The following is a 10626-nucleotide window of genomic DNA, read 5'->3' as shown; positions in this document are numbered from 1 at the left end:
CCAAAAATGTATTCAGGCATTTCACAAGTCCCCTGGGATGCAAAATTGCCTCCAGTTGAGAAACGTTGCAAAAGCAGTTAAAATCTCCCCCTTGCCCTCTCTAGAATTGTCTCTTCTTTAGTTTACTTGGGAACTGCATACATCATATAAAAATTTTTGAGTATATGCCTCACAGTCTCTAGCATATGGCCTTGTTTTGTTTTGTGCTTCATGTGTATATATTTCCTGCCCCCAATTAGTCTGCGTTAAGTTAGGCAAATAATAAGCCCAAATGACTGATTTGTGTTAGTAGTTCATTTAACCACCTAAGATTAATGCTGCAAACCTGGCCTTTTTACAGACCTCCTCAGCTTTTCCTGATTTTCATCCCTCCAAAGATTTGAGATCATTTTCAGGTTATGAAAGAAGTAGGTGGGGCGTTTCAGAAAATGTTGTCACTAAGGAAGGGCTGAGAATAAGGACTAGGTAGCAACTTCTGCTCTGTTCCTGTCAATGCTGAGAATACTCAAGTGCTACTGTGAAGAGGACAGGTGACAAGTTAGGCTGAATAAATTTGCTTTTGGGTAGAAGCCTTCTTATGTGGCTGCATCCTCCTTCCCCCATGTATATCCATGAATTTCTGTCCCTCCTCTATACCTGTTTCATGCAAGCCTGGCTTTCATTCCTATACCTTAGCGACTGCATCTCCACCCCACATGAAGTACTACCATTATTATAGGGTTCCAGAATGTAGACTTAAGGAGGTGCTGGGCATAAGGCAAATGTCACTGTCACCTCTTAAGTCCTTGTCTGCTGGGAGGGGCACTCATGGAAACCTGCCTCCCACACCAGAGATATACCAGAATATTCAGGCCAATCTAGAGATGAAATTTCTGCTCCTGCAGTGCGCTTTAAATCCACAGGACATTCTGCCCCCATTCACATCATGTGGCCAGTTAATAGGCAGTACCAATTTAGAGGGGCCCTAAAACATTCCTGGAATAAACCACAAATAGAGTCACAGTTTATTCAGATTTCTATAAATGATCTCACATAACTGGTGACATGTAAATTGCTTCTGCTCCTTTCAAAATATATAACATTCTCAAGTGAAAATTAAAACAACACCATGAACATACTCATCTTGAAGCCACTGTCAGCTGAAATCCTTACACCTAAAAATTTGTGGCATAATGCTTATAATGGCAACAAAAGGTTTATTAACTAAACTTTAAACCCTATACTATGACTCCCAAGAAATTGTTTGGTTCAAAAATTTGCAACAGAATAATGGAGAGCAAGAATTAAGAAAAGTTGGAACATGCTACTATTTCTTTTCAGCTACTAGAAGCAGAGTAATAAATGACTCTTTATTAGAAGCAAATCAGTTTAACCCCACCCACTAAACGTGAAAGTCTCCAAAGCCCCAAGTCTCAGGTCTTTCCTGCCTAGTTCTGCAGAAATCACCTATAAATGTACTGCATTCATTGCCTTAGGGAATTTAACCTTCCAGGTTACTCTTACCTTCTCACTGCCTGTTCCATGTGTTCCTACTCTATGTGTGCCTGTGTTGTCAGACACCATTAGGACCCTCTCTTGGCTCTCCCTCTTACCTTGTTTCTTTATACTTGATAGCCTGGTTCCCACAGAAGCTGCCACTAGGAATTGCTCTACATCCCCATCTTTAAAAATTCTGCTCATGTGCACCTGCAGCAGCAATGAATCTCAGTTCCAAACTCAGGTATACATAAAAATGTAGCTTTCTTCATTTTCTTTAAGTTGTTGAGAAAAAGAAAACACTCACAGAATTTTTAATTAAGTCTTTGCCATTTATAAATGCATTTTTACAGGAAGGAAGTTGAGAAATACTAATTAGCCAGAAGCTGGACCCACCACACTCTAGATCTTTTTATCAAAACGGTGGGCTAAAGATCTCTATATTAATGCTTGTACTTACAAAGCTTATTCTTGTAAAATTGGAACTTTGACTAATAATATCTATTGTCTAAGAGTTAACTCCTGAAAACCTCCTTGTTATGCAAATGTGGCCTCTCTCTAAGCCAAACTCAGCAAATAAACTCACTACCTTCTCCCTAGGATGGGGCATGACTCCTGGGGTTGAGCCTCCTTGGCACTGAGGGACAAATACCAGCACCAACCAGTAATATATTTGGAAAAAAAACCTTGACCAAAAGGGGGAAACATAAATACAAAAGAGTTTTTTTTTTTAATTATTTATTTATTTTTAAAAATTACATTCAAAAGATATGAGGTCCCATTCAACCCCACCGCCCCCACCCCCCACTCCCCTCACAGCAACACTCTCTCTCATCATCGTGACACATCCATTGCACCTGGTAAGTACATAATACAAAAGAATTTTTATGGATAAGAGATTTCAAAGTGAGTCAGGCGGTCACTCCAGAGGTTACTCTTTTGCACAGCCCAGGTGTCATTCACGTCCAATGTTCGGAGTATCTCACTAACTACCACAATAAACAAAGCCTCAAACAGGGGTGCTCCTGAGGGTTCTAGAGACATCTGGACACTATAGGCAAGACATACAACCCCATGAAATCAGCACCCTGTCGGCGGGCCTTACCTTGGAACATATGATAGCCTGTTTCCCCAAAGTAACAGACTCATTTATTAATATAATTTCCCTACATATGATTTTTCTACCCCTTTTATTTGCCTATAATTAGCACTATACCTGTTAAATATATGTCCCAGAACCTTAAATTTTCAATCTTTTCATATACCAGTTGAGCCCTGAGTCTCAGCAGAATTGCAGCCAACACCTACACTCTAGTTCATTGGACTCACCAAGGACAACTAACAAAATGATGATGATGGGCAATGCCCATCCCAAAAAGCAAAGAGTATCTACAACTGCAAGCAAAACAGTTCCTTTCATCTGTCCCATAAGATCTCATGCCTGCTCAATCTCAAGTAGAGTGGGTATCACCATCCCCAAATCTTTAAGATTGAAGAATGAACAAATATAAGGGAGGAATGCAAACATGGAACAAAGTAGACACTATTATTCTAGTAATGGAACATGTAAAGATATATAAAGATATATAATTGATATAAAGATAGTGGTTACCAGATGTTCTGAGGGGTGGGGGAAGGAAGAATAAGTGGAACATAGGGAATTTTTAGGGGATTGGAATTGTTCTGCATGAAATTGCAATGATGGATACAGGCCATTATACATTTTGTCAAAGCCTGTAAAATTGGATGGTGAAAAGTGTAAACCATAATGTAAATTATAGATCATTGAAGCAATGCTTCAAATGTGTTTATCAGTTGTAACAAACATATCACTCTAATGTAAGTTGTTATTAATAGGGGAAAATGTGAGAGGGGAGGGGGTGGGATACATGGGAAGCCCCTATATTTTCAATGTAACTTTTCTGTAATCTAAAATTTATTTTAAAATAAAGTGAAAAAAATTGCAGGCTGTCTTTAATACACGAGTACAACCTAAGACCCCTTTGTAAGAACTGTTTTGAGGTGGTAAGGGAGGAGGAGGCTTGTGATCCCCAGAGATGGTGAGATCTTGTGGCACTCATCAGGGGATGAGAAGTAGTCCTAAATTAGCAAATTTCCAAAGGCTACTTAAAAGGGGTACTGTTAACATCCACTTGAAAAGTGATCACTCTGTTTGTTTAGTGAAACATTAGAGATATATCATTTGGTTGATTTTTTCCTTTTTTAATTCCTGAGATGTGACACTGTCTTTAAATGGAGGAGCTAATTCTCTCCTCATATTCTATCTTCTGTGGACTTGGAATCCACACATTTTTGCCTATTCATTTGCCTATACATTATTCATTGGTTACGAATATGCATTGCCAAGTGTTGTACATGTTCACTATAACTGACAGAGTCACTCCAGGGAGATGGACATAGTGGGAGAAAGGAAAGCAGGACCTTCCTGATGGATGATGGCAAATTGCAATCATAAGCAAACTGAGGATGATTAAGATGACTCCTGTAGATATTAATGCAGTTGTTTCCCAGTTCATATAAATTGTCCTGATGTTATCTGTCCATGCATTTCTTTGAGACTTCCTTGTGGTCTTCACTTTGTGAATAGTGGATGCCAAGACTGACCCCTTTTCTTCCTAGATTAAAGCTGCCACAGGTTTCCTTCAAGACTTTATGATCTTAAAATGTACCTGCATTTTGCAGAGGAATTATGCTTACCCGGTTTTGATGGGGCAGGGATTCAAGTTCTTGAACTCTAATCCACAGGTGGGAGCAGGTTTGCAATGAGATGTGTGTATCATTTGGGAGGTCTAGAGTCCATATATCTATGGGGGATGGGTCTAGGGAACTTCATAGGTCCTGGCACATCTGGTTTTGAGGTGAGTCTTTCTGTGGAATTCCTTTGCATAGACCTAGTCACCTAGATAGCATGATATCTTGGGGTGGAGTCCAATGTTGGTCAGGCAGCCTATATGCATTCTGAAAGGAAATGTAGATATTAGCCTTGAACTGTAAGTCTGAAACGTATCCTCCCACTGTTGGAGGGAAACCACTGAACTACTAGACGAAAGACACTTTCATGTGGGTTGAATTCTGCACTCCTGTAACTTGTATCTTGTAGGTTCGTCATAATTTGAAAAGCCTCAGGCCACTCAAGTCCTGATTCATGGCATGACATACCTAGTCCTTAATGTCCCCAATTTTGTTTTTTATTCTGTTCTGCCACAGCTTTGAGCATGGTAAAGAATATGTGATTGAAATCTGATTTTACAGCTTTAACATGTTGGAAAATTTTTCCCATAAAATAAAAACCTCGATCTGAATTCATGTTAAGAGGAATTCCTCAGGGAAGAATGTATTTCTGGGACTTATTTTAGGAGATACTGGGGATTGGACCTGGGACCAAGTATGTGGGAGGCAGGTGCTCAACCACTGAGCTACACCCATATGCCCTGGGACATTTTTTTTAAAGATTTATTTATTATTTATTTCTCTCTTCTCCGCCCCCCTGCCCCCCCAGTTTTCTGCTCTCTGTGTCCATTCAGTGTGTTCTTCTGAAACCGCTTCTATCCTTATCAATGGCACCGGGAATCTGTGTTTCTTTTTGTTGTGTCATCTTGTTGTGTCAGCTCTCCATGTGTGCGGTGTCATTCTTGGACAGGCTGCACTTTCTTTCGTGCTGGGCATCTCTCCTTACGGGGCGCACTCCTTGCGCGTGGGGCTCCCCTATGCGGGAGACACCCCTGAGTGGCACGGCACTCCTTGCACACATCAGCACTGCATATGGGCTAGCTCCATATGGGTCAAGGAGGCCCGGGGTTTGAACCACGGACCTCCTATGTGGTAGGCAGACCTATCCATTGGGCCAAGTCCACTTCCCTAGGACATTTTCTTTAAACAATGGAAATGCATTGTTTTTTTCTGTAGAGGAAAGGCTTGGTCCATCCGGAGAAATGACATACTCTAACTAAGACATGGCAGTATTTCACTGCTCAGTAACAGTTAATAGCATCAGTTTGAGGTGGGTGAAGTGTTTTCAACTCCCAGTTTTGTCCTATATCACATTTGTAACAGCTTCCTTGCATTACAAGCAGCACAAAGAGGTAGTGCACACATCCTGAGTAGCTGCTATATTGGAAAATTCTAGCATCTTTTTGACATTTTTTTATTATTCCACCATTCCCCCCTTTACCCATTTGTGCCTTAAATGAAATGTTTGGAGTATGACAGGGAAGCAGGACTTAGAGGCCAAGGAATTCCCTTCAGGGTACAGTGAACAGGATGGAAGATGCAGGGTGCTGATGTCTAGGCTGACTTTCTCATACTGAGGCCCCATTTTGTAAATGAGGAAAGTAAGACCCAGGAACAGAATAGAGGGGCCTCTGCTATAGGCCAAAGGTCTTTGTAGGAAGCAGTGTTAACATCTATATCACCTTGAGCATGTCCCTTTTAAGAATTTGAACTATCTTATCTAAGAAACAAATCTTCCTGGGCATTAAATTTTCTTAAAAATTGAATACATTTATAAAAATCACAAGCCTAAGGGTCTTAGAAATTTCAATACTGAATATAACTTAGTAAGATGTCGCTTTCAAATCATAATTCTAAAGTAATTACACATTTCAAATTAGATTTACAAGGCTGTCATTAACAGGGAAAATTCTTGCATGTATCATAAATATATAAAATATAAAATATACACAAATAACACAAAATATTAATACAATAAGCTATTTCTCTTAAAAATCTCTATACCTAATTTGAAATTGCCCCACCTAAGGAATAATTATCCTACTGAAAAATTAAATAACTGAGGATATTTACCAACAGGGATTTTGGTTTGGAGGCTGACTGGATTCTCATTCACTACTCTGATAGGACATCCTGAACCCCATTTATGGTGGTTTGTGAATGAGTCCATAACTTCAAGGGATGAGCTATCTATGACTTAGCCCACTTCCCTGGATTAATTCTAAATACATTATATAATTAGGCTGAAGTTTCCATCCCATTTGATAAAAACTTAAGATATTATAATTTTCTTCTCACTATAAAGGATGTGGAAATTGATGGGATCCTGAGATATGCTAATACCTTTTACATTCATTCATAATCTTAGAACATAGAAATCATTAGGATGCTTAAATTCATACCTAATTGAATTCTAGATATTTCATTTAGCTTTGTCTGATTTGAGGCCATAGATTAAGGGCCATTCTGATATTTCCCCTGGAGTCTGAAAATGCCCTCCAACTGATGTATTTACCATTTTAGCTTCCATATTCTCCATTGACACAATAATTTAATCAATAGTGCTTCTTGAGTGAGAAATATAAGACTCCATAGAAATAAATTCCATTATTTTTACCGTTTTTTAAAATAATTTATCTTTTCACTTTGAGTATCACTATGGATACATGGCTTTTTAGAGATTTAATTTATTTCAATCAACAATAGTCATTATTTTCATTTTGATGTTCAAATTGTTATCCGTAAGGAGAGCTGCCCAGCACGAAAGAAAGCGCAGCCTGCCCAGGAATAGTGCCGCACACACGGAGAGCTGACACAAGATGACGCAGCAAAAAGAAACACAGATTGCCGTGCTGCTGACAACAGCAGAAGCGGACAAAGAAGACGCAGCAAATAGACACAGAGAACAGACACCTGGGAGGGGGAGCGGGGAACGGGAGAGAAATAAATAAATAAATCTTTAAAAAAAATTGTCACCAATTTAAAAAATATAAAAGGGGCCAGCACGATCCCCTTGTAAATTAGCTTCTATTTCCTTTTCACATGACCCTTCAATTGCAAGCTGTGTTGCTTTTGGCACAACAAGATGTTCCAGGCTCACCTTGTACTTTCCTGTCCAGGCATGAAACTATAATTTGTCCAAGGTGACCTGGTTCCTCTTAGTGGAAAAATAATGTCAGAGACCAGAGTCTGAACAGCAGGGGGCACTGATGGATCATTGTTCTTCGGTCATTTCAATGAACATAGCTATAAAAGACTTGTGCTTTTCTTGTTTCAGATTGTTATTTAAAATTCATTTCTAAAGGTACAGAATTCTACCTAAAATTTTGATTCTTAACAAAATAAATGTAATCGCTTATTTGTTTAATCTAGTAAAACAAAAAGATTTCCAAAGTAACAATACAATATTAAAACAAAATTAAAGCTACTGAACAGCATTCAAGGTTTTCTGTGCAGTTCCTTTTGTTCTTAGCTGTATCCCACTAAGAACGTGCACTCACATGTAGTTACTATACAGTCACTCATAACTCATCATTTTGAGTGGTTTAAAAAAGTTTATTTCAATTATTTGTTTGCTTTGACTTTGAAGGCCATGACTTTTAGCAGATAATATTTCTTAGTTTTTAGAAAGTTGACCTTCTCTAATATTATTCTTTTCCTGGTAGAGACAGGAATTAAAAGAGAGGGAATGGTCCACATATCTGTCTACCTGGAGATGATGGCAAAGCTCATATCACTTTTCAAGGTTTTGTTTCATATACAATGGTACAAGATTCATGTATATGATTTCTGGCTGAATAAACCAATTCTTATCCCTATTATTTAATTTTTATTAATATTCAAATTCTATTTTTCACATATTCAATTACTTTTAACTGTATTAAATTCTGTTTTCATTTTAAAGCCTCTTAATTTCTTGCTCTTTTCTGAGCTCATGTTCTTCTTTTTACAACATTGCAGTATTCTCTTAACATAATTTAATTTAAAATAATTTCCCAATTAATATTATTTTAATGCATTAGCATTCATAGCCTTTAGTTTTCCTACAAGAGAGCAGGTAATACCTAGCATATTAGCATTCTCTATGATTAACAAGAAAGATCTTGAGATTTTTCATTAAACCCTCTATTGAGTCACAGGTCATAATTCAGACTTTACTTTGTATGTATTACAGTATCTTTATTTTAATTGCATACAATCCTGTTGTAGAATCTCAATTTCTTAGAGTCTTTTGGGTAATAACTAATGCTATGTGAATTCAAACTGGCAATTAAGAATGTTAGAAAACATAACCGGAGTATATCAAAATAAAATAGATACTAAAAAGTACACCAGATATTATATCTTTAATATTTACCCATAAGTTTGGTGTAGACTTTTTTCCTGTAGATTTAAAGAATTACCAGATTATCTGGGTCTAGAATTTATCAGAGACCAGTTTTTAGAATTATAACAATTTCTACTGAACTCCCAAGATTTATAGTATATTTACATAAAGTTCTAGGTCTTTTCATTTCTGTTCAGAAATCCACATTCTTACATGGCATCAAATATACCATACCCCCATTTCCAATTTTGTTTTATGTAGGAACTGCACAAAATTTCTTTCCTTACTATTAAGGTAAACTGAAGACATTTCCTATTTTCATTATAAAATGTGCTTTTTTCACCTTTTGATATTTAAAGTGTTTTAAATGTCAATGTCCACATAAATTATATGTATTTTTTTAAAAACAAGATTAAAAAATGAATATTTTATACTAAATAAGATATTTTAAATGAACAGATTTATTATGATGGAAAGGGGTATTAACATGTATGAATTTTGTCCATGTCCTTTAGCTTTATCTGGAACTTTTGCTGTAAGGAAAAAGGAGGTACTTATCCTTTGGATACAGAAATTTTTTCTAATCTAGAAACAAAGCATATACCCCAATTTGTTGAGGTTCTAGTGGGGAGTGTTCAAAATGTAGCTATATTGACAGGCTAGATTCCTATCTGAAATGACAAAACCCTTCCAAACTGAAAAAGGCTCAGGTACAGAAGATAACCAGGCAAAAGAAGGGAGGTGAGGAAGAAGGATAACTTCTTACTAGGTATGTACATGGTCTGCCTCGTCTCATCTATCTCCATCTTCCACTTGGGATCTGCATTGCCTTTTTTTTTCTGTGGGGTCTTGTCTCCTTGGCCTGCATATTTTGCTATTACCTCATAGGCAGTGTCAGGAACTGGGTTAGAGAGATCCTCTGCTCTCTAGGATGCACTCTGTCCTACTCTTACTTCCCCCACCTGTTTACCTTTTTCACTCTGGCTAAGATCTTTTGTCTTTACTGCAGAATCCCTTTTTTAAAGCTTCAGATTTGGAAATTTAAAAAGCCTTAGTAATTTGCCAGTTAATTCAGTTTTCTACCCTGCTGCATGCCTTTTCTGAGACAATAAGCACAGTAAAATTACTTGTTTGAATGAAAGGAAGGGAAATGTGAGAAATACCAGGAAGAATTTGCTTCCCATCCCCGGGATTAATAATTTTAAAATTATATGTATTTTTCACTTAATTTCCTAATACAGCCGTGTATTAGGAAATGAAGGCTATAGGAAGGAATTGCATCTTTTGCAGATAGTCCCAAACTAACCAAGGTGCTTATGGGCCCTGAGGACCTTGTATGAGCAATGGAGATCTTTAGAGACAAGAGAGCAGGAAGGGCATCAGCTGACTGTTTTAGGGAGACTTCTGGAAGAATTATTGCTTCTAGCTTCAGAAGCTGTATTTAGCATTTCATGACTCCAAAATACCATTTTTATACTCTTGGATTTTTTTTCTTTTGGAAGAGTTGGTGGAAAAAGAGAAAGAGGATTCTTCAGCTATTGGAGAATTTTTGAAAGAACATAAACTAAGTTTTAAAATCTCACCCTATCTATCCAACGGCATTGGGAAAAAGGGCAGGATAAACTGCTTCCAACTTGTGAGGTTCCCTCCCCTCCCCTACTATTTTCTCCAACTCCCATGGCCAGACCATGCATCTTTGAGGCCTAGAGAGAAGATAGAAAGTTACCAGTCTAGGAGAAGATAAAAGATAGGGAGAAAGAAGAGAAGGTTTTCTTTCCATCTCAAATCTTTTCCTTAAGGATTGGGGAAGCTGGTGAATTGTGGCCCTATGATGAAGGGGAGTTGGCACCCATGGTCACATGCAGTGACAGTGGAAGAGGAATGATGGCCCCAGAAACAAGCTCAAAGAGGTACAAGAGTACTGTAAAGTTCACAGTAACAAGAGTGAGGCCTGGCTAGCCTGGTGGATGCTTACTTGGCAATTATGTTGTACAGTAGAGAGAACATCATAGAGTTCTAAAAACAAACAAAAAACAAACAACAACCCCTGGATGATCAAGTATGGCTTTAGT

This window comes from Dasypus novemcinctus, chromosome X (genome assembly GCF_030445035.2).
Source record: "Dasypus novemcinctus isolate mDasNov1 chromosome X, mDasNov1.1.hap2, whole genome shotgun sequence".
NCBI lineage: Eukaryota > Metazoa > Chordata > Mammalia > Cingulata > Dasypodidae > Dasypus > Dasypus novemcinctus.
Note: the sequence above shows the minus strand (reverse complement) of the source record.